Source organism: Dipodomys spectabilis, unplaced genomic scaffold (genome assembly GCF_019054845.1).
Source record: "Dipodomys spectabilis isolate Male_0828 unplaced genomic scaffold, ASM1905484v1 ptg000231l, whole genome shotgun sequence".
In the NCBI taxonomy this organism is placed as follows: domain Eukaryota; kingdom Metazoa; phylum Chordata; class Mammalia; order Rodentia; family Heteromyidae; genus Dipodomys; species Dipodomys spectabilis.
The window spans coordinates 468151-492302 of record NW_024870908.1 but is presented as its reverse complement, the minus strand read 5'-3'; the positions used below and the strand labels follow the sequence as shown (position 1 = coordinate 492302).

The following is a 24152-nucleotide window of genomic DNA, read 5'->3' as shown; positions in this document are numbered from 1 at the left end:
GAGAGGGAGAAATGCACTATTATACTGTACACAATGTTATCCTCAATTTGATTCTTCTTTCCTTTTGCAGTGAGTCAAGTATGACCATATTCTGAGCCCTAAGGCATCTCTGACTGACTGCTTCCCGGCTGCCAAGGTTCCCACCCAGTCCCCTCTATTTGCAGCTCTTTGTTAAGATTCCTGGTCCCTGACCTCTTCCATGTTCTTAGGGTTGATAAGGAAACTTTGAGTCAAGCTGATGAATCCAGGGTTCTTGTCTTAGAGTAAAACTTGTAATCCTTTAATTGAATTAGATGTTGAAGAAGTTAAAGGGCTTATCTGCAAAGTTGTGCTAAGCTCGGTGATGAATAGATGGAGAGCCCCTGACTGGTCCTTCATGGGCCACAAATCAATTACCAGCAATCTCACCCGGCTTTGAAAATACCATGATTTATGATGCTAAGATAGTTGGCTAAATTAGAACATGCTCAGAAACCACAATGTAAAAGCTTACTTATCTTCATAGCAAATCTCTTTGGCTTCTCGGGTGCTCTTTTGACTTTTAACTCAAGGTGGAAGTGTGCTTTCTGTTTTCAGAAAGAATCTTCCTATGCATATCTAATGAGAAATCCTATCTTGAACAACGGAAGCCTAAGAGGTCAAAAATATTATTTAAGCTTCTGGCACCTAGAATGCAATTCCAGTTTCGATTAGTATGAAGCTCTTGCTGCGGACCTTGGGCAGTGAGTGGAAGCATCAAATGTTCAGTGGCAGTGGTGGCACTGGTGTCCCATAGATAGGTGGATCCCACTGAGCACCCAGGGGGTCTCAGAGGTGACCTCTGTTGGGCCTTGGGGCCCACACTCTGAGTGTGGCTTGTTTTCTAAGTCTGGTTGCCTGTTCTACCCCTAGTGCCAATGTTCTTCCTGTTGTCTTTTCTGCTGATATAGGTCAGAGCTAGTTTCTGCTTGTTTTTGTCGGATAGTACACATGAAGACAAGGAAATGGCTTACATGAAGGAAGAGGTTTTACATCAGGTTCCTGGAGTCAGAAGTCAGAGTGTGTGTCTTGCAGGGACATAGGGAGGAATGACCAGGATTAGGCAGGAAACAGGGACGGAAGGAGGAACTTTACTATGCTTTCTGCTGGAAGGGCAAGCAGCTAGTTTGAGCCTCAGGCTCTGTGGGCCGGGGGCTGTCTCTCTTGGTCCGTTACCTCCCTGGCTGTGAGGTGATAAGAGCAGGTGCAGAGTGGCTACAGTGTGAGAGCCCAGCAAAGTAGAGGCTGAGAGTTTGGACTCTGGATTGGCTGGTCTGCATATGAAAGGCACTTTTGCAGGTGAATCTTTTCCTGTCTCTAGAAACTGGCTAACCCTAGCAGGGATTGTTCCTCCAGGCTCAGTGAGGCTCAAGAAGTTGGAATACTGAAAAAAAACCATCCTCAGAAACATCTGGTCTTTGGTTTCAGAGTTCTGATGTCAGATGTTCACTGAAAATGAAGACACCCATGAATCATCTACCTAAGAAGATAAATTGCATTCTGGGCATGAAGCACCATTCTAAGTACTATGTTCATGACTTAGTAGATCTTTGAAGCAACCTTGTGAATCAGTTGTTACTTTGATGATCAATTTATCCATTAAGAAACTGAGTCTCAGAGGTTATTGTCCACTGTTGTGCATCCAGGGGTTTCTTGATATGTATGTCCTAACTTACATTGGATCAAGTTGCTCCTACATTAAGTCCATGAACTGCCATGAAGTTGAAATATCTCTTGAGTCTGTTTTAATTTGAGATTAATCTCCTCCATCCTTCCTTATTTATCTATTTTAAAATCAGGTTTTTTAGAAGAGTTTCTTTCATCCCCAGTTTGTTTTGGCCCCTTCATGCCTGTGGTATTCTCTGCCCCCTCTGTGCCCTGTGTTTTGGAAGTGAGACCCAGGTTTGATTCATGTCCTTGGCTCATTCTCAGATCTGAGCATTTGCCTCAGAGATGGGTACTTCATCTTAAGTAGAGCTAGTAAGGTGTGATGTAATCTTTTGCCTTTACCTTCAGGGAAAGATAGCCCTGCGTTTTTCACAGGGAATTTGAAGCCAGGACTGCACGTTTTAAGTGCATGACAGTTAAGTTTTGACCATTACTGGAAGAAAGGGTCAAGGGAGAAATGAATTCAGAATGTGCTGAATCATGTAGCACTTTAAAGACAAATATATTACATCTGGTTACCATCATTTTAGCTTTTTGATCAAGCTATGTCTGTAGTCATCGAATGTTTCAGTTACATGCATGAATAAACTTGCCTTGTGCTTCCGTTAGTGTGGAGAGGGATTTTTGTGATGTCAGAGGGATCTGTTTTGTGACATCAGAGGCTATGAATAGCTGAAGTGTTCAAGGCCTATCATCCCATCTGATTTGTTTAGTTTTCAGAATTTGCAACTGCCTTATGCCAGACTAGAGCTTATTACCTCACTACAAATTCAAAGCATCTTCCAGACTCCAGGAAAATAGAACCTAAATCTTTAGGTCTGGAAAACACACACAGGATGACTCCTGTGAACTAAATTTTTATCCAGTCAATTCTACTTTGAGAGGCAGCAGGTGTAGCGATTCATTATGAACACTCCTAGCTTCAAGATCCTGTCCCTGCCTGGCCTCTGATTTGGCTCCTGCCTGCCGGTACTTGCATGCCTGTCGAGAGACTATTACTGAAATGGAATTTGTATAGATTATTTTCTAGCCAACAAAAGAATTTCTTTGTTATTTATTCACAGGGTCTAGTGTGCAATATAAATTTAGCCAATTTGAAGAGCCTGGCTCGCTGATCTTGTTAGAGAGAGCCAAAGGCTATTGTCTGCTGCTCACACCGAGATAGAGCGCCTGCTGGCAAGTCTCATTTCTAATTGTGGGAGGGTCACTTTAGAATGCAGGAAAGCTCTGCTTCCTGCGCGCAGAGAGCAGAAGGCTCTCTGTGTTTGGAATCCCCAGAGAGCTCATTGCTTCCAGGATACAACAAAACGGAATGCTCACTTGGTCAATCTCCTGCAGAGAACACCCTGGAATATCTTGCCTAATGCATATGGCAGAACAAAGCTGGAGACTGATGTGGTAGTAAGATCCTTGGAGATAGCCTGGAAGTGGCTTGAAATTATGCAGTTAAAGAAACATTCATGAGATTGGATGTGGTAGTTCACACCTGTAATCTCAGGACTATGGTTGGAGGCCAACCTGGGCAAAAGGTTAGCTGAGACCTCACCTCAGCTAAAAAGCTGGATGTGGTATTGTATATGGCATCCCAGCTAAGAAGGAGGCATGTGTAGGAGGACTGCAAGTCCAGGGCAAAAGCACAAGACCCTATGGGAAAAATAACTGAAGCAAAGGGTAGGGTAGTAAAGTAGTAAAGAACTTGCATAGCAAGCACAAGGCCCTCAGTTTAAGTCCTGCTACTGCTAAAATACAACAACAACAAAATGCAAGAGACCCAGGGCCCTTTCCATCCAAAATAATGGCTAAAGTGGACCCCTGAAGTATCTGGTGAGTTTATATGTGACAATCTCAGAGTGGCCTAGCCATCCTTTTTGCCATCTTGGAAATACCAATGTTACTCATTTAAAAAATAATATATAAGCTTGTGGTAATGGGTTACTTTTGTATGTTAATCACATTTATTGAAAAAATACTCGGTGATTATTAAAAAGGCCTAGAGTAAATGAATCATGCCACTGACTCATCTTTGCCTTGGTATTGGTATTGTTCTTGGTATTGGTACATTGTCTTACATTGTTCTTATTGCTGTGCATACTGACCAAAAACCAGGGAAACTGGATGGTTTCACATACGGCGTTAGTCTTCTTAACACTGAATGCATTCCTGTGCCATTAAAGCTAATGTAATCTTGTAATCCCAGGTGCAGACAGAGATCAGGTGGATCATAGTTTGAGGTCAGGAAGGGCAAAGTCAAGCTAGGCAGAGTAGAGGAACATGTGTAATCTCACTATTGAAGAGGCTTGAGCTGGAAGCTCATAGGCCCCACCAGCCCAGGCAAAAACTCAAGACCTGAAAAACAAAGCAAAAAGGGCCGGGAGTGTGGTTCAAGTGGTAGAGTGCCTGCCTCGCAAGTTCAACCCCCAATACCACGAGGACAAAAACGTGACTTCCACTGTGCTGTTTTCAGAGATGATGGGCTAATCTGTTATGTGACTGTACTACCACTTATTATGTAGATCTCCTATTGTGCAGGTTGTTCCCCTTTCTCTCTGTGGGCCATTTTAGGGAGTACTGGGTTAAACATTTTCATAGAAAACCATTAGTGCACGTGCCTGCTGTAGGGTTTCTAAGGAGAAATGCCATTAATCTAAATCTCTGCTCCAAAGGCATGAGTGTTTATAAGACATCTAATACCTATTACCAGGATGCCCTTCAGGAATATTTCATGCTTCCTACTCCCACAACAGAGTGAGTCTCAGCTCTTGCTTCTCATGCTAGAATTGTGGGGGCTTGGGGTTTGTTTGTTTTTTGTTTTTGGAGTATGTGTGTGTTTGTGTGTATGCATCTGTGTGTTGTGTGTATATTTGCGTGTGCACGTGTGTTTGTGCACATGCAAATCCTAAGGTTTGAACTCAAGGCCTGTGCACTGTCCCTGAGCTTCTTTGTACAAGGCTAACACTCTACCCCTTGAGTCATAACTTCCACTTATGGCTTTTTGGTAGTTAGCTGGAAATAAGAAATCTCATGGACTTTTGTGCTTGGGCTGGCTTCGAACCTCAGTCCTCAGATCTCAGACCCCTGAGCAGCTAGGATTATAGGCATGAGCCATCAGGGCCTAGCACTGTGTATTTTTTTTAACGTGTTGCTTGGTTCTCCAGTGATGTGCTTTTATATGCTTTCATTCCTAGGGTTCCAGCTATTTTCCACCCTTGGTGTTATTCTAATTAAAAAGACAACTGGTGTTGAAATCACAAGGACTGGAGTCATTTTCTCTAAGACGCAACAGTGTTTGGAGCTGTCTCTTGCTTCTCCCCAATATTTGGTTCTTCAAACAGCAACTGTTCTTCCATGTCTTGTGGTTCTGTGGGTTGATTGAGCTCAGTTCGGTGGTTCTTCTGCTGCACCTGGTGCTGACTGATACTGATGGATACCAATAACCTGAGGGCCTTTTCTGGGCTGGATGGACCAGTTGCCCCTACTCTTGAGTTGGCACTGGTTGTCATCTCGAGTCTAGCTGGTGCCAGGTATCAGAATACCTCATTTCTTCTCCATGTGATCTTTATGTGTAACTTGAGTTTCTTATACTGAGGCCATTTTCACCTCTATGATCTCATCTGCAAGATGAGAATAAACAACGTGCCCCAGACCCACTGGGCGGATGGAATGAAATGGCATATGCAGGCATCCTTTTTCCCTCGTGGCCTCATATCTTTTTTTTAAATTGTGAAAATACCATATAGAGGGGTTACAATTACATGGGCAAGATAATGAGTACATTTCTTATCAAGAATTGTTGCCTCCTCCTTTGTTTCCCCTTCCCATCTCCCACCCTCCACCCCTCCCCCCCCCCCCCCCCCCCCCGCAGCCAAAGTTGTAAAATTCGTTTTTTGACATATCCACTTGTACATCTCATTGTTGCAATGGGTCCACCTGTATCCCTATTTAAACAATTTGTTTTTTCCCTTCCCCTCCACAAATTATACCAACATCAAATACAGTGAAAACGGGTTATACCGTGGGGGAGGGACATACAAAGCAACAAAGAAATTATCTCATAAATGTGTTAGAAACAATTGCATGAAAGAAACAACATTTGAATCCTCATCTTGGGGTTAATTTCACCTACCATCAACTTATCTGACCTTTTCTGCTTGACTCAGACATATACTAGTTATTTCAAATAAGAAAAACCATGAGACCTATGTTTCTTTGGGCCTGACTGACTTCACTTAATATAATTTTTTTCCAAGTCTTTCCATTTCCTAACAAATGGGGCAATGTCATTCTTTCTGATGGAGGCATAGAATTCCATTATGTATATATACCACATTTTCTTGATCCATTCATCTACTGAGGGGCATCTGGGTTATCCCATATCTTAGCTATGGTAAATAATGCTGCAATAAACATAGTTGTGCTGGTAGCTTTAGTATGGTCTTGTTTGTGGTCATTTGGATAAATGCCCAAAAGTGGGATTGCTGTGTCATAGGGGAGCTCTATGTGGAGGAACCTCCATACTGCTTTCCAAAGAGGTTGAACAAGTTTACATTCCCACCAACAATGCAGTAGGGTTCCCTTCTGTCCACATCCCTTCCAGCATCTGTTGTTTAATTAGAGTTCTTGATTATAGCCATTCTAACTGGGGTGAGGTGGTATCTGAATGTTGTTTTAATTTGCATTTCTTTTATGGCTAGGGAGGTTGAGCATTTCTTCATGTATCTATTGGCCATCCTTCTTTCCTCTTCAGAGAAGTTTCTCTTTAGCCCACTTACTTATTGGGCTGTTGCTTCTTTGAGGATTTGTTGTTGGGGGATTTAATTTTTGAGTTCCAGGTATATTTCAGATATGAGACCCTTGTCTGTTGTATGGCTAGTGAAGATCTTCTCCCAATCCTTGGGCTTTCTATTGATCTTGCTAGCTATGTCCTTTGCCATGCAGAAGCTCTGAAATTTCATGCAATGCCATTTGTCCAACCTTTCTTTGATTTGTTGTGTTTCTGGGTCTCTATTAAGAAAATTTCAGCCTGAGCCAAGGAGACCTAGGGTTTATTCTATTCCATCCTGTAATGTTTTCAGAGTGTTTTCTTTGACTCCGAGGTCTTTGATCCATTTGGAGTTGATTCTGGTGCAGGGTGATATATAAGGATCTAGGTTTAGTTTTCTACAAGTAGTTAACCAATTTTGCCAGCACCATTTACTGAAGAGGCTGTCTTTCTTCCATTCTATTTTTTTTAGCTCCCTTTTTGAAGATTTAGATGGCTATAGGTCTGTGGGTTCATCTCTGGGTTTTCAATTCTATTCCATTGGTCCTGAGGTCTGTTCTTGTGTCAGTACCCAGCTGTTTTGATTACTATGGCTTTGTAGTAGAGCTTGAAATTTGGCATTGATATTCCTCCAGCACCGTTCTTTCTGTTGAAGATGGTTTTTGCTATTCGTGGTCTTTTATTGTTCCATATGAATTTTTGGATTGCCTCTTCTATTTTCTTGAAGAATGAGGTTGGAATTTTGATAGATATCTCATTGAATTTGTAGCTAGCCTTGGGAAGTATTGCCATTTTCACGATGTTGATCTTTCCAATCCAGGAGCATGGGAGTTTTTTGCCACTTTCTAAGTTCTGTTTTGATTTCCTTTTTCAAGTTTTTGAAGTTTTCATCATAGAGGTCCTTCACTTCTTTGGTTAAGTTAATTCCTAGGTATTTTATTTTTTTGTGGGGCTATTACGAATGGAGTTGTTTTCCTAATTTCAGCCACACTTTTCTCATTGTTGGCATATAGAAAAGCCATTGATTTTTTGAGGGTTAATTTTATACCCTGCTACTTTGCCAAAGTTTTGAATCAGCTTGAGTAATTTGGAAGTGGAGTCTATGGGATTCTTTAAATACAAGATCATGTCATCTGCAAAGAGGGAGAGTTTTACTTCTTCTTTCCCTATTTGGATCCCTTTTATGTTTGCATCTTGTCTTATTGCTGTAGCTAGCTATTCTAATACTAGATTGAAGAGAAATGGAGAGAGTGGACATCCTTGTCTCATTCCTGGTAGCCTTATATCTTATTTATGTCTTAGGAGGTAGAACCCAAGCACAAATCTTACACATTCTATTAATGATTATTTATGAGGACTCTGAGCTGCTAGCAGCAGACCTTCTTCCTTTTGCATCAAGTGTAGTGATTCCCTTGTCTCTTCTAGGAGGATATGTAAAAGATCCCCGTCACTTCTGGCTTTGTGTTTATACTAAAGACATATAACCACAGGCAGCATGATGTAGTGAACAAGGAAATGTGTCTTGCCATGTGGAGTTCCATGTGGAGTTGGGTTCACTCTATAATTCTGATGGTTAGTGCATCTCTACTATAGGTCGGAGGCTTTTGAAAGATTTTCTCCTTTGTATTTGATGGGAGGGAAAATGGTGCATGGGAATTTGAGGCCCTGCTGGGCAGCCCATTCTGAGCTGAGAAACAGGTGCTTGGGAAAAGCATAGGCTTTGAGAATGATGGAATCTTGGAGCAAAGAGACATGAGATTGGAGGAGATCTTATCACCTACTTTTTAGGGGTCAGGTGGCCAGAGATACCTTCTTTTAGTCTAGGAAATGGATCCTTGGACGTAGCATCTCAAACAGACCTTCTCAGACAGACACGTTCTCTGTATTTTTCCCAGTGTTACCACATGCAGATTCTCATGGAATGAATACCTCTCATCCTTAGTGGACTCCAGGCTAAGCACTTCAGGCTGAGCCCCTCCATTTATCTCCCCATATTCCTCCCTGAAGACTCCCACTTAAATGCACTGATGGGATGAAATGGTATAAATAGAAGGCAGGAAGAGATACGGAAACTAGAACAAGAGAGGAGACACAAAATGGATAAGGTATGTCAACAAGTTTTGAGCAATGGTGTGTGGATCAATGAATGGGAACTGAAGTCACAGAGTGAAGCCAACCAACATCTACAGATCTGTCAGGGGGAGACAGAAACAAAAGGCAAAGTGATTTGAATCGCAGAACCTTAGACCGCTTCAGTAACTGGAGGCAGCACCCGGGCCCTCAGATAAAGTGAGCAAAGGGGTATGCTCATAACATGAGGGTTAGTTGATAGCTAGATTCCCAGGTACCTACCCACCTCCATCCTCCATGCCAATCAGGGAATAGCATGTGAGGATCTAAAGAAACTGGACCAGGATGGCTCTTTATCTGGAATTATCAACACAGTGAGCAATGGTTATGGAGGCATGGGAGTTGCTGAAGAGCCTAAATCTTTCTATCCCCTAGGTCAAAGAAGATCACAAGACTTTCTGAAAGAAATAGAAAGGACCAAGAAGAAAATAGGTCCTATAGATTCTTGGTATCAGTGGGTGTATACATATGGTGCAAAATATTTCTGAGGAAATGCTGCAAATGCTCAGAGTAAATGGAGTTTAGCACTTTATGGCAGATGCTAGATTCCTTTTCCCATAATGCCACCTGCCCACCTTTCCCATAAGGCTACCTTTCCACACATCTCAAATGGTCACCTTAGCACTTCAGTTAAAGCACATTCACTTTTACTTTGATTTTTGGGCACTGATTTTTTTTTTTTTTTGTTTTGTGAGGGGGCATATTTTCACAAAAGCAAGGCAAGGAGACACCTGGCAGATCACAGTGGAAGGTAACACAGGACTTCCCGCAGCTTCTCTATGTCAGCTGAGCTGCACAATGCCTGTGTGGACATTTAAAGTGTCTGTTTTTGAAATTTCTTTTGATTAATTTTTTTGTTTTAGTTTTCACCATGCTTAGTCAAAAGCGTGTGTAATAAATCCATGGATAAAGCAGGCTTGCTGCACAGGCGCTGACATTTGGGATTACCTCAATAGATTGGTTTTGGTCCTTGAGGCGGCAGTTCTTGAGCTGATGGATCCCAGCCACAGAACTTCTAATCAGTGTGAGTGATGTGTGTGTGTGTGTGTGTGTGTGTGTGTGTGTGTATGTGTGTGTGTGCGCGCACACACATGCGCACATGCCAGTGTTCATGTCAGTGTGTGTGCATTAATGACTGTGTATGGTGTGTGTGTGTGAGAGAGAGAAAGACAGAGAGAGACAGAGACAAGAGACAGAGACAGAGAGACAGAGCAACGAGCCTGGTGCTGGTGGCTCATTCCTGTAATCCTAGCTACTCAGGAGTCTGAGATGGGAGGATTGCGATTGGAAGCCAGTCCTGGCAGGAAAGTCTGTGAGACTCTTATCTCCAATGAACTACCCGAAAACTAGAAGTGGAGATGTGGCTCAAAGTGGTAGAGCACTAAGCCTTTTGCAAAAAAGCTCAGAGACAGTGCCCAGGCTCTGAGTTCCAGCCTCAACCAATAAACAACAATGTGGGAGGGGGAGAGAAGAAGGGATGGAAGGGAGGAGGGAGGCAAAAAGAGAGAAAAAGAGATAGAGAGAAAGACTCAACTATTCACATTTCACTCTTCATTTTACCAACAAAAATCCTGTAGTGGAGGTCATGCAGCTCAAGTGGTAGAGTGCCAGCCTAAGTGAATAACTAAGGGGGCAAATGCCGCAGACCCAGAGGTCACGCCCTGTTACTACAAAACAAACAAACCCCACACAAGAGGTACAGCCCTGCTGACACCATGCTTTTAAGACTTCTGACATCATTGGATGTTTTCCAGAAGCAATGGGAAACCACCACACAGCCTAAGAGAGTGTAAGCTCTCCCTGAGAACATAATACGTATTTATCAGTGAATGCAAGTGTGAGCGAGCAGCTTGCAGTCAAGAGTGTGTCTCCATCTCACATCAGTCCTTCTTTAGGTCAAGGGTGATGAATGAACACAAACAAACAATGGGCAAGACAATCCTCTGGCCTTCTGAGGGAGAGGTTTGAATCTTGCAGCCAACACACATAGGTTGGGGCTGCTTAACCTGGAGTAAATCCAAAATTGATTTGGTCAGTGACTTGGGGAAACTTATCCGGTCTCTCGACATCTCCATTCCCCCATCTGTAGGAAGGAAAAAGTCCAGTTCTCTTCCTGACAGTGAAGTCCATAAAGACAGTTGAGGTCACTCACCCAGTATACTCCTCAGCATACCCGGCACTATATAAATACTAGGTAGCATTAATAATAAAGATTTAAAGAAATAAATCTTTTTCCACAAACAAATAAAGGAAGACTCCCAGAGGCAACTGTCACTTAGGAAAGGCTGTGCTGTCTTCCTGAACTAAAACACTTAAGTTTTTTAAATAGCTCCCCCTTTTAATATTCTGTAACATAGGAAATGGAACACACAGCTTTAGGATTAAATATTAAAATATTAAATATTAAATTGGACAGCAGAAATCTATCACAGACATGAACCTGCTTGGTTTACTCAGGCCTTTGAGGTACTCAGAGAAATCCAAGCAGTTTGTATTCACTGAGGTCATTGCTTGCTTGCTTGCCTTTAAAAAAAAAAAGCCAGACACACAGGCACCGTATACATCTTTTTATTGATCAGGGTGGAAGACTTGAATGAAATAGACCGAAGACTTGCATCTGTACTTGAAATAGCCTATCCAGCATGATGAATGTAGAGGTTACATTTAACAGACATGGCCAATTATTCCAAATGAGAGAGTGTGACATGCTTTGTCTCTTTGGCACAGGCCTGTTTCTCCCCGATGCTTCATGACAGCAGCTTTACGTATCTTCAGTTGCAATTCTGGCACTGATTTTTTGGTAAATTCAGGCTGTAACAAGGACCTGATAATCTGCTGGATGTTATCATCAGCGAAGCTGCAGTACTCAAGTAAGTCCCTTAAGAACCTGTTTATTAGATGGATAAAATTTGGGGTTTCTCTACCCAAGAAAAACAACTTTGAGTTTTATCTTCATTCCATCTGCCTTCCTTGCCTGACTCAAATTCTCCTGTCATCCAAAACCTGTTCCTGGGAAATGAACAGATGCCAGGTATTTATATTTCATTCTTTAGGCAGGCCTCATGGTTTCGTGACAAGACAAAAAGCTCTAACTCCACTGTTTTAGCTGTTTGGCTTGGAATAAATGGTTTCTTCCTTTGTAGCCATTTCCTTACCTGTTAATGAAGATGAGAAGAATAAATGTGATGGCAATCACATAAATTTGGAGATGTAAATCAAGTCACATTTCCTTCGGTGATCCGATTACCAAGGTCCTAAACCCAAATCTGGCCTGACAACGGTTCTCCCAGTGTGCATTGGAAGTTGTGATAGTGAGAGTGAGGAGAAAAGGTCTCCTGTACAACCACAGTTGCTCCATGCTATCATAGCACTCAGGTGGATTTCAGAAGTTTTCAGTTTTACCCATAAGCATGTTCAGAAACATGCTGAGATGTGGGCTTTGAACCAGGGCAGCTGGTCAACCTTCTATCCTGTCTCATAGTGAGCTATCAATATCTGTTCTTATTCTAATGTCATTCAGGGTTGTGTTAGTCATCAGAATTACTCATTATTATTGGAACTCATAATGGTAAGTGGCCTGTTCTACCCATGGGAATTTGTTCATATCCTTCTCCAAAACTTCTGAGTTTTGCATCCCAGGGAATGGTATTATAGTCTTTCTGCAACAATAACCTTATCACAGTTGTCCATTTTCCCATCAGAATCATTAATTAGCTATTTCAACTTTCCTTGAGCTCCTATCTAACTCCTTTGTTGTCTCATAGTGCTAGAACTATGCCTCCCACAGTAATAACATTAAAAAATAAACTCACAGTAATGTCTACATGTTAGACTTTGATCCTAGTCCACATATGTTATTCATTCAGATGTTTACTGAGCAAACACTCATCTGGTGCTCTCCTGGGTGCTGAATAAGCATGAGCCATGTCTGGTTCCTGCATTCAAGGAGTGTTGAAGTCTTGACCAGCCATGAACAACTACAGCCAAGACGTGCTTCTTTGTGGCCTCTGATTAGTGTTGATTTGGTTTTAGTTTTTTTTTTTTTAAGTTTTAAAAGCAGAAGCAGAGACCTCATGTGACCTGCAAAGTCTGACATATTTACTACCTGAACTTTTTATAGAACTTCTGCTATCCCCTGATCATCCACTGTAACTTCCCAACTATCCTGTGAGATTTCCTCTTATACCCATTTTATCAAGGAGTAAACTGGGGTCTGCAGAAGTGAGCTGTCTTCTTGATGGTGAATTATTATTTCTTAGGTCATTGACAAATAGTTTTGGAGTCGGGAATTCAGACTAGAATATGTTTGGTCAGTCTAGGACCAATGCTTAGTTTTATATTCTGGACTTGGATGGAGGAGATCAGTGTTTTTTACACTTTGCTCTGCTCCAGTCCAGCCATGGGAGCCACTGTTGCACCATGCTGAAATGCTACGAATCCATTCATTTGTTTGGGAATCAAGGAAATATACTTTCAGCATTAGATGATGGAGAGCCACAGCCTGAGAATCAGGAAGCTCAGTTTCAACCCTTTTTTGATCTCTAGATTCCCATACATGAAATGTAGACATTGAGTTGTTTGACTTCAAAGTAAGTCTCAGCAAGCAGAAACTGTCAGATAAGTTGATGTTAGGCAAAATGAACCCCAAGATAAGGACTCCATTGTTTTTTTCTTTCTTGTGATTGTTTCTAACATATTTATAAGTTGATTTCTTTGTTGCTTTGTATGTCCCTCCCCCATAGTATAAGCCCTGTTTTCACTGTATTTATGTTGGTATAATTTGTGGAGGGGAAGGGAAAAAACAATTGTTTAAATAGGGATACAGGTGGACCCATTGCAACAATGAGATGTACAAGACATTATGTTGAAAAACAAACTTTACAATTTTGGTGGGGGTGGGGGAGAGAAGGAGGAAGGGGACAGGGATGGGAAGGGGAAACAAAGGAGGAGGCAACAATGCTTGATAAGAAACGAACTCATTACCTTGCCCATGTAATTGTTTTTTTTTTTTGGGGGGGGGGGGTCCGGTCGTGGGACCTGAACTCTGGGCCTGGGCGCTGGCCCTTAGCTCTTCAGCTCAAGGCTAGTGCTCTACCACTTGAGCCACAGCGCCACTTCCGGCTTTTTTCTTTTTTCTTATGTGGTGCTGAGGAATCGAATCCAGGACCTCATGCATGCAAGGCAAGTGCTTTACCACTGAGCCACCTTCCCAGCCCCTTGCCCATGTAATTGTAACCCCTCTGTATGGTATTTTCACAATAAAAAAATACAAAGAAAAAAAATAAGTTTCGGCCTAAAATTTTCTTCTGGGGGTTATTTCTTTTACTTCAGTAGAAGGATCCACATTTCGCTTTCTCTTTACAGTGGCCATGTCATAACTGTTAACCAACTGAATAAATATTTATTACTTAATTTCCATATTTTATGTTGAAAGAACACAAAGTCCTATCCTGACTTTACAAACTTTTGCTTTTTCTGCTTGAAGGCTGGCATGATTACATGTGTTCTAGGTAGCAACTTGAAATAAGGAGGGAGAAGAGTTTAAGGTAATTAGCATAATAGATACTTCTAACCAGGCGGGACCAGTACGCTAGTTGCCCCAATGGAAACTTGTTTATATGCCACTCCAGCAGCCCCTAAAACCTACCAGCATCTCTAAAATGGACAGCAGCCCAGCCTGCAGCCTTTCCTTTAACCTCTGACCAAACTAACATTGGCTTACTGTGGACAGTGCTTTGTGGATTTGGAGTATGGGAAGTACTCACTGTGGTATTTGCCTTGTATCAGCGTAAGCCCCCAAATGTACATAGAGATGTTTCTCATCTCTGTTCACAGTGCTTTCTCCAAACTTGGTCCTTGTTAGCACACCTGTATTGTGCTCACCTAGATCCAGTGGTTTCTGATCTGTGTTTTGGAAGTGCAGATGACTTATACTCTCCAACTATTTCTGAGGCTAGTGACTCTCTGTCTAGGATATATGTTAGACTCATCTAAAGAGCTTTAGAAAAATACCATAGACAGAGTCTCACTCATCAAGATGCTAATTTAATTGAGCTGGGGAAACATTTTCAAAGCTCCACTAGGTTCAGTGTAAGAATTCCATTCTAGAAAAGGGCTCATGGGGATCAAGTGCCTTAGTAGGCAAGATAGCTAATTCTGGATTAGCCAAGTTTAAGACAGAATTAACTCCTCTGCAGTTACAGAAAATACATGCATACAACAATGTGAATATCTTCAATAGTTGACACATATAAATGTTAAAACTTCTTTGTGGATTCACCCAAAGAAGAAGCACAGCGTAAAACACACTGCACTCCTTTGATTAATTTGTTTTCAAATATTTGAGGGTAGGTGATCATAAACAACCCCTGTCCATATTGTTTCTAATTATTTACTGAGCTGAGCAACATCCAAGGCTTTTCAAACCATATGTTGATGCAAATGTTTCATTATTATTTTAAAAGATAAGGAATTTTGCTCTATGTTAACCCTATCATTTTTAATTTCTGAGTTGAACTTTCATTTTCTATCTTTATTTTTATTTTATTTTTGTCAGTACTAGGGTTTCATCTCAGAGCCTCTTGCTTGCTTGGCTTGCTTGTTCAGCTTGCACCTATTACTTGAGCTACACCACGGGCTTGATTTTACTTTGGAGGTAGATTCTCATGGACTTTTATACCTAGACTGGCTTTATAACTGTGGTCTTCCAGGTTTCAGCTTCCTGTGTAGCTGGGAGTACAGGAGCAAGTTACATCTCCTGGTGATTTTATTTTCAGAAGAAGTGGGTCATGAACTCAGAGCTTGCAAAGTAGGTACTCTCCCTCTTGAGCCACACCTCAATCCCTTCTTGCTTTTGTTATTTTTTTTTTAAATAGTGTCTTGCTTTTGGCTTCATGTTGGCTGTGCAGTACTGCTGTTTTATACTTTCTCTCATAGCTGGGTTGACAGGTGCAGCCACTCTACCCAGCTTTTTAGTGTTTTGAGATGGAGGCCGCAAGGATGTTTTGCCTAGGCTGGCCTCAAACAACAATCCTCCCTATCTCAGACTCTTGAGTAGATGGTATCATAGGCACGAGCCACATCATTCAGCTAGCTTTCTTTTTTGCTTTATAAAATTGCATCAGTGTCAGTATGGTGAACTACATAGCCTATAGGAGAAAAAAATCCCTTGCTTTTGCCACAAATAATATTTTATGTGGCAAAAAGGATGTGGTTGGCAGCCTGCAATGCATGTCCTGTGTAACTTGTTACCAGCTTTGGGTAAAGGGATTCAGCGCAGATGGAGCACAATTATGATGTGGGCAAATGGATTCCATTTTGAGTAGGTGGATACTCAAAGTAATTTTTGAATCATCTCCAGTTGTACTTACCCTTGTAATTGGAAGAGAACACAAGAGATAAATAGCCAGCGCATCTAACTGTGATTCTTTTAGTCTGAGGAGACGAGCCCAAGGCTTATTCAGTCATGAAGACATGAGTGCCTGCCCTGGTCCTGCGTGCAGGGCCTCACCTGCACATGCACTCAGAGGCCCCCGCAGAGGGAGATCTGGTTCCACCAAGGCAGTGAGCTCATTAATGGACTGGATTTCTCTTTTTGAAAAGAGACCCCAAAGCGATTTGTGATTGGTGAAAGTTATAAATGCAGAGCTCTAAGCTGATTGTGGACTCCTGGTCTCCTGTGGTAAATAAGATTTAGAACAAATCAATATGTACATGATTTTGTTCTGTAGATGACACTGTTCCTAATTTGATCCAACAAACATTTATCAGGCATTTACGATGCCCCCAGTGCTGAGTTAGGTAGAGAGATGGGGACACAGTCACAGAGCTTGACTTCAGTGTGCTCTCAGCATGGGAAAGAAGAAATCTGTAAAAGACAGATTCCAATTCAGTGTGTTGGGAAGGGTCCTGGTACAAGGTGCAGGGGCACACAGGGAAGGAAGGTTGTTTCTAAGTTGATGGGAAAGCATAGGTGGGCAGGGGCAGTTTGGAGTACAGGTCAGACGCACACATACACAAAGGACAATTGAAGTTGCTTCAGGAATAAAGCTGCGGGAGGAATCTCATCGCAGAAAGTAGCAGCATTGTAGGAACTGTGAAATTACAGGGAACCTTCTGTGTCCCCTACCACATGATCTCTCTTTTCTGCGGGGCTTCTTCTCTCTCTTCTTCTGAGTTTCTTCTCTGTGCCTTGTCTAGATACACAGGCCTCCGGAACCTTTCAGGACTCACTCAGTCTTCAGAGCTCAATTCTACATATCTTGGGGACAGAGAGAGAGATAGAGAGATAGAGAGAGAACTTGGTTCAACTCACTAAGGCTGCGAGGTAGGGAAGTAAGACAAATACTTTTGGCTTTTGGCAAGAAAGTTTTAGAAATTCTTTTTTTCCAATTTTAATTGTAAAGGTGATGTACAGAGGAGTTACAGTTACGGAAGTAAGGAAACGAGTACAATTCTTGCCAAACTTGTTACCCCCTCCCTCATTTTCTTCCACTATCCCTCCTTCCCAACTCCCCTCCCCCCCAAGTAGTAAAATTCATTTCCAACATATTGTTCTGTGAATATTACTGTTCAGGGATGGAATACAGGGCCTTGCACATGCAGGTCAAGCACTCTACCACTGAGTTATACCTCCAGCCTTCAAAATGAAGTTTTAAAAGCCACTGTTGGAAGGAGGAACTGGGGAGCAGTCACTAATTGATGTCCAGGAGATACTAGTTTCTGGTACTGGACAAGTTTCTCAGCCATAAAAATACCTGGATAAGAAGTGGTTTGTTACCAAGTGTGGTTGTGCTGGCCTGTGATCTCATCACTCAGGAGGCTGAGGCAGGAGGATTACAAGCTGGAGTCCAGCCAGGGATACATAGAACTTATATTTTTAAAAAAAAAGGTCTTACTCCTCATTTGCATGAACATTTAACAGTTAGTAACTGTTGAACATAGTCTGGAGTGACCACTTTCTTGCAAATCCAGAGCTGAAGAGACTTGTTTTGCTATTTAGTGGTAGGCTCACCACTGGATCTGCAAAACAGAAAAGTAGAGGAGATCTCAAGCAGCTGGAGGGAGAAAAACAATTCATCTCTCTAGCTGGGTGCCGCTGGCTTGTGTCTGTAATCGTAGCTGAGATCTGAGGATCAGAATTTGAAGCCTGCCTGGGCAGAAAGAGTTTATGAGATTCTTATTTCCAATTAATCACCCAAATGCCAGAAGTGGAGATGTAACTCAAGTGGTAGAGTGCCATCCTCATGCACAAAAGCTAAGGGACAGTGCCCAGGCCCTTAGTTCAAGCCCCAGTGACAGGATAAACAAAATAAAACATGGACTAGAGGTGTGGCTTAGTGGTAGAGCACCTGACTAGCAAGCATTGAGGCTCCAAGTTCAAACCCCAGTACTGCCAAAAAGTAAAAACAAACAAATAAAACCCTCCAAATGTATCTCTCCCCCTTTGTGATTTTTCCCATAGCTTCGTATGTCATTGATTGCTCTGCTCTGCTTTGGCTCACTATTCAATGTGTGTCTGCTATACTGAGCACACTGAATATGGCAGGAAAGCATGTGGAGATAATTGTGTTCTATATAGAGCTGTTGGGGGGCTGAGGTATGGATCAAGTGGTGGAGCACCTGCCTAGCAAGCATTGAGGCTCCAAGTTCAAATCCTTGTTCCCCGCCCCTATCTGGTATAAGAGTCTGGAGGTGGTTTAGAGCCCAAGATTTGGAAGGGGACTTGGGCCACAGAAGATTCTCCATAATGTAGTAGGGAAGAGATCAGTGCAGTTGGGAGACACTCTCTCTCCAGATAGTCTGAGGGGGTAGATTTTAATAACAGGAATGCTCTAAGAGAAAGTTTAAATTAATGACTTTGGAATGCAATGTGAGATCTTCCTCACTGAATGGAATTTTCTATAAATTTTACTCTATCTACAAGGACACTGCTGAGGATACATTTTTCTTATGGATCGGTTCACATGTGTACAGTAGGGCAGCATGCAATTAAGCTGCCTGAGATGCTAAACTAGTCCCTGCTCCAGGTGCTTAAAACATTAGATTATCATCCAGCAGCCTAGGACAGTGGCTTTGAATTTTCCAATTTTCTTTTTGTCATAGGAATTAACTAGTGTATCAAACAACAAAGCAAACTAACAACCAAACCCACAGCATGGATCTGGGGTCATCACAGCCTCTCAACCCAGGGACTTTACCTTCTGTAGCTATGAACAAACACTTGAGCAGGTAAAAATATAAGGCACAGAACAAACCAACTTGATAGTGCAACTGAACTTTGGCAAAGGAAGGTTCTTCAACAAACATCAACACGTTCCAAGGGCAGCGGGGCTTGCAGGGTGGGGGGTGGGGGGGCGGCGGGGGGGGGGCTTGATTGCTGGATATTTCTGACAGCATCACTATTAGTTGTATTGACAACACCCAAGGAAGGTCTGCTCGCCATGAATAGCAAGGAATTGATTGAGTCCAGAGCAGAAGGACAGTGTCATGAGGAGGAAGAAAGTGCAAATCCTTTACCAAGAAGTTCCCTTTCTTCAAGTAAATGCCCTGGAGGCCCAAATACAACTCCCGCAGTCACCCCATTGACCCTGAGTACCTTGGACCTCCAGTTTTTCAGTGACTAGGTCATTGTGCCTCCAGTCTCTGCTCAAGTGCTAACCATTAAGGAAGTCTTCACAGACCACTCATTTCATATAAGCATTCTTTCCTATCACCACGGTGATTTCTTTCTTTCCTCAGCCTAATCCTGAATCATCTTCCATATTTTTTATGTTGCCCTTTTACCTTATGGCTTCCTTTCATTCCTCTTTTTTCTTTGCAACAGTGTTGCTTTGTTGACCAGGCTGACTTTAAGCTTGTAGTGTTCCTACCTCAACCTCCCAAGTGTTGGGATGACAGGCATGCACTGCCATGCTCAGTTTTCCTCCTTCCTGACAAAATACAGCAGTTTTAAAGGCCAGCACTATGACAGGATTCATGGGCAGCTTTATGTGGATTAATGAAGATCACAGCTGGAAAGCCAGATGCATATCCTGGTAGGTGGATTTCCTTCCTCTCCCCTTCCACCTCCCCCTCCCCTTCCCTTCTTCCCTTCCCCTTTCTTTCCTTTCTTTTTCCTTTTCCTTTCTGTTTCTTTCTTTCTTCCTTTTTGTTTTTTGGCAGTTCTGGAGATTGAACTTAGGTCCTTGAGCTTGCTCTAACCTTGTTCTTTTTTTTTTTTATCATTTATTTTTCAGAAAGGATTTCATTGACTTTACTAAGCCTTTCCTCTGCCTCCTGAGTAACTGAAATTACAGACATCTGTTACCACACCTGGCCCACTGAGTAGATTTCACTCCTCTAGCCTTTGTGCTGCATGTAATGCAAGCACTTTATAACACACAGGAACATTCTGCTTGTCCACTGCTGTGTGGAACTGCTCCTGGCACACAGTAGGTACTCAGTATCTCTTTGGTGAATAAGTAAACACCCCAATACCTACCAAACACTCCTATGTTCTATAGAAACATGCTTACAGGGGAACACATAGGAACCCTGGAAACCTTTTGAAATGAATGCTCATTCCCTTACAAGCCAGCCAGAGACAACCAGAGGCTCACAGCTGGAACATAGCACACCTGAATTGAGGGTGACTCTTGTGACCTTGTGATATTTCATAAATGTACCCACCACAGGAGCTCTTATTTAAGAACAGTCAGCTGGTTCTTGAACACTGGCTTTACAGTCAGTCCTTTGTATGTGGCTGGGGTGGTGATCGAAGCCTCCTTTGCTAGAGGTCACACACATACTAAACAGAACCCATCTCCTGCCTTGTAAGAAGGGTAGACTAAAATCAAATCCTGCCAGTAGTTGTGGCCCACGCATGGAGCAGTGCCGACAGTCTGCCTCCGGTAGAGATGGGAAAGAACTTTGCAAAGGAAAGAAAAACCCACGTTGTTTCCCTAAATCAAAACTTGCGATAAGAACAAGACTTTGGCAATTCATTTCTCTGCAGAATTAACCTTTGTCTATCTGCAGGCTGCTTCTAAGAATTTACATCATGCCTAAAAAGAAGTGAGGGAGAGCTTACAGAATGGAAATGAAAGCCAGGTTGACAGAGGGGCTGTGATTCCCTCAGCGCCAGCCTCCAGACAGAAATCCTGAGCTGTAAAAGCAATTATCATAGGCCCAACTCCGAGTGCTGTGCTCAGGTGCACAAATGCTACCCCCTTTCCTGATGTTTCCATAACATGTACCTGGTCAAGATGACAAAAATCTGAGGTCTGGAAAGTATTAGGTTTTTAAAAAGAGATTGCCAAGTAAGAAGTACACCACGCATGTGGTATTCAGGTAAGGGGTAGGTTTATTCATCATTTAGGCTGGCCCCAGGTCATGTTAGCACTCCACGCAGCTGGGAAAGAGGGCGTCTGGCCCTGGGCTTGGCCTTATCTAGGGTAGGGGCGGGGCAAGGTGTGGCCACATCGAATTCAGATGTGACCTCAGTGGATGCAGATGTGACCTCTTCCAGGTGTGCCAGTTGCCTAGGTAATGCAGGTACTAGGCAGAGACTTTGCTGCGAGGAGGGTCAAGTCTGCTCGCCATCCAGGAGCGGACCTTACAGAAAGGGCATCAGAGAGCCAGCAATTGACCTCTGCCTTGTCGAAGCCTTCCTCTGAGATCCCTTTATTATGGAATTGGTCATGTGGCCTTATAGTTAGCTCTTCATGTGTCAAGAGGATGGGCATTTTATTTTGCTTTTTTTTTTTTTTTTTTTGGTGGTACTGAAGTTTAAACTGTTACCTCTTCAGCTAGGCTCCTAGTCCTCTTATTTTATTTTATTTTTTAATCATTTTTCAGATAAGGCCTTACACTTCTGCCTGGGAGCTCACTTCAGACTATAATCTTCCTATTTCCTACTTCTGAATAGCTGGGATTATGGGCATGAACCACCATGTCTGGCTTGACTTTTAAAAAATCTTTGAGGTTGAATACTTAGCACGTTGTCTGGGATGAAATGACATCTCAGTGAGCCCTTAATGAATTAGTCAATGGACCGTTCTATGAACAGTTGCTTATTGAACTCATACTATTTATTGCCACGTCGTCCCACATGGAGACTGTATACAGAAACACAGTGCATGGCAGTCCCCGCAGGAGCCAACATTTCCAGTGTCCGTCATGCGCCAGGCATTCTTTTAATTGCTTTACAGAGAGTGTCCTCATTAATCCCCGAAGGCCCACAATGACCTTCATTATTAATGAGACTGAGACTCGGGGAGGTGACCTGACTTTCCCCAAAGTTACTCAACAGGCTGGAGAAGGGATCAGGCTGGAGAAGAATCCTCTGATCGTCACTCCATGGAGTTGGCTTCTCTGACCTTGAGGGGCACCCAACATAAGGGGTATGGTGCACTTGAGGTTTCTGTCGTGAGTGGCACCTGGGGAAGTAAGGACTGGGAGGTAGGCGTGCTCTACAGACTGGCCTGCCAGGGAAAGATTTAGGGAGTCTATAGGCTCAGGCTTGAAATCAGAATGAGATTTCAGATGTATTGAGGAGAGATGGTAGGTCAGGAACTTGAGTCCTAAATTCCAGCTCTGTGATGCACTTTGAGCCATCATGAATGGTTGGAATATGCCCAACCTTTGAGGCCCCATCTGTAAAAGGTAACCAGAGACCTCCAGTGTCAGTTAAGAGAAACATGGATGAAAAATAGCACACGAAATCAAGACACATCTCAAGAATGGTTCAGTAATTCTTAGCTGTTAGCTTCTCATTCTTATAAGTGAGAGATGGCTACCAAAGCACCAGTTATCACATTCATATTCAAGGCAGGAGGAAGGGAACTGCCCCTTTTATCAGGAAATAAAGCCTTCTCAAATACTCCAAGAGGAATTTTCCCCTTACATCTTAGAGACCGAATGGAGGTAGGATCCACCCAGAATTACTGAAAGAATGAGCACAGTGATCCTACTTTCTTCTTATTCTTTTGATAGTGAGAGGTAAGAGGTGGAAAACAGCTGGGTGCCAGTGTGTGATGCCTGCAATACTAGCTACCAGGGAGGCTGAGATTGTGAAGATCCAGGTTTGAGGCCAATATGGGCAGAAAAGCAGATGACATTCCATAGGAAATTGACAATGGCTTTGATAGAGAGTTGGAAATTCGGTTGGAAGTTCTCTCCTTCTCCCCTCCCTGCTACTCGCCTAGTTGCTCAGGCTTTACCTACAAAAGCACAGTCATGCGGATGAGGTAATGGGTGCATGGATGTGTGGCAGGAATCAGACTTTATACCTAAGCCCGATGGTAGCAATATGGAAGTGGACGAAGGGCCTGGAGCATCAGATGACATCACCACTGTCCACCTACGTCAGAAACATGGGAGTCCAGCCATATCCACCTGAAGTAGTTGGACCAGGAGGGCTCTTGGTTATCAGGGCCAAGGGCAAGGTAAGCTAGGTGCAGCCCTGGGGAGAGTGAGGATAAGCTAGAGACGCACACCAACACCCACTCCCTCCCTCCTCCCCAGGGGCAATGGCTGACATCTGTCCCTCATTCTTCAGATCCAGGGCCTGCTGAAGGTGGTGACTGTGGCTCCACATCTTCAAAATCCCTTACAGAGTCTCATTTTAGACAGTTTCAGAATGGAAGCCTACAAGGAAGGGAATTGGGGAAAGCAGTTGTCAGTTTAAGTAAGATGACAATGGCAGACACACACACATCTAGACATAGATGTCTTCAGGGATTGGGGTCTGGATGAAATACTGATGAGCCTGATTTATGTCCAACCTGTAGGCTCAAGTCAGGACCTTGCTCCTGCTCTTAATCTTGCTTTTAAGAAGCTGAGGGAGCAGCTAGGGACAAGCGACAGAGTAGAGTCCTCTCTGTCTGTCTCTGTCTCTGTCTCTCTGTCTCTGTCTCTCTGTCTCTCTCTGTCTCTCTGTCTCTCTGTCTCTGTCTCTGTCTCTCCCCCTCCCCCCCTCTCATGTCTTTGTTCTCTACAGCCTAATGCATTGTTTTTCATCTCCTCAAACAGGCTGAGTTTTACCTGGTGCACAGTAGGACCCCAACTAATCATTGTGAATGGTTAGGTCACTAAAAAGATAGGTGAATGAGAAGATGAATTGTTGATGATCCAAAGGGGAACCTTGGTAACATGGACCTGGTGACAGATTTTGATGTGCGGTGAACTTGACCATCGAGGGGAAAGATACTCTAGCTACATCAACCTGGAGATTCAAACTAGGGAAGTCATGGCTGATTTGGGCTTAGTCGAAGGAAGGATTTCCTAAGTATGAAACTGCCCTTAGTTGAACAGGGATTTCTCTTAAGGGGTTCAAGCCAAGCCTGGAGAATGTCTCACTTAGGGATATTGGTGCGGGGGGAATTCATGGAGCATGTGCCTGAATAAAGGACCATGTGTGACCCACCTCAGTGTGTGGCCTGTGGTTTCACTTAGGTAACTTCATGGTAGCAATCAAGGTATAGGTTCAAACCCCAGCGATGCTTGCAACCAGATGTGTGACCTCTAGCTGGTGCATTCTTTCTAGGAGCTTCAGGGTCTTCCTTGTGGCAGACTGAGACAGTGAAGCTTGTCTCTT

The 24152-nt window shown here is 43.0% G+C and overlaps 1 long non-coding RNA gene across 1 annotated transcript; it reads left to right on the top strand.

Moving 5' to 3' along the window:
* The first annotated feature begins 3203 nt into the window (after window positions 1–3203).
* Window positions 3204–21053, top strand: LOC122123779. The gene is made up of 3 exons (XR_006150444.1): window positions 3204–3215; window positions 12564–12565; window positions 20967–21053. It is a non-coding gene; the product is annotated as an uncharacterized LOC122123779 (long non-coding RNA).
* Window positions 21054–24152: the final 3099 nt, after the last annotated feature.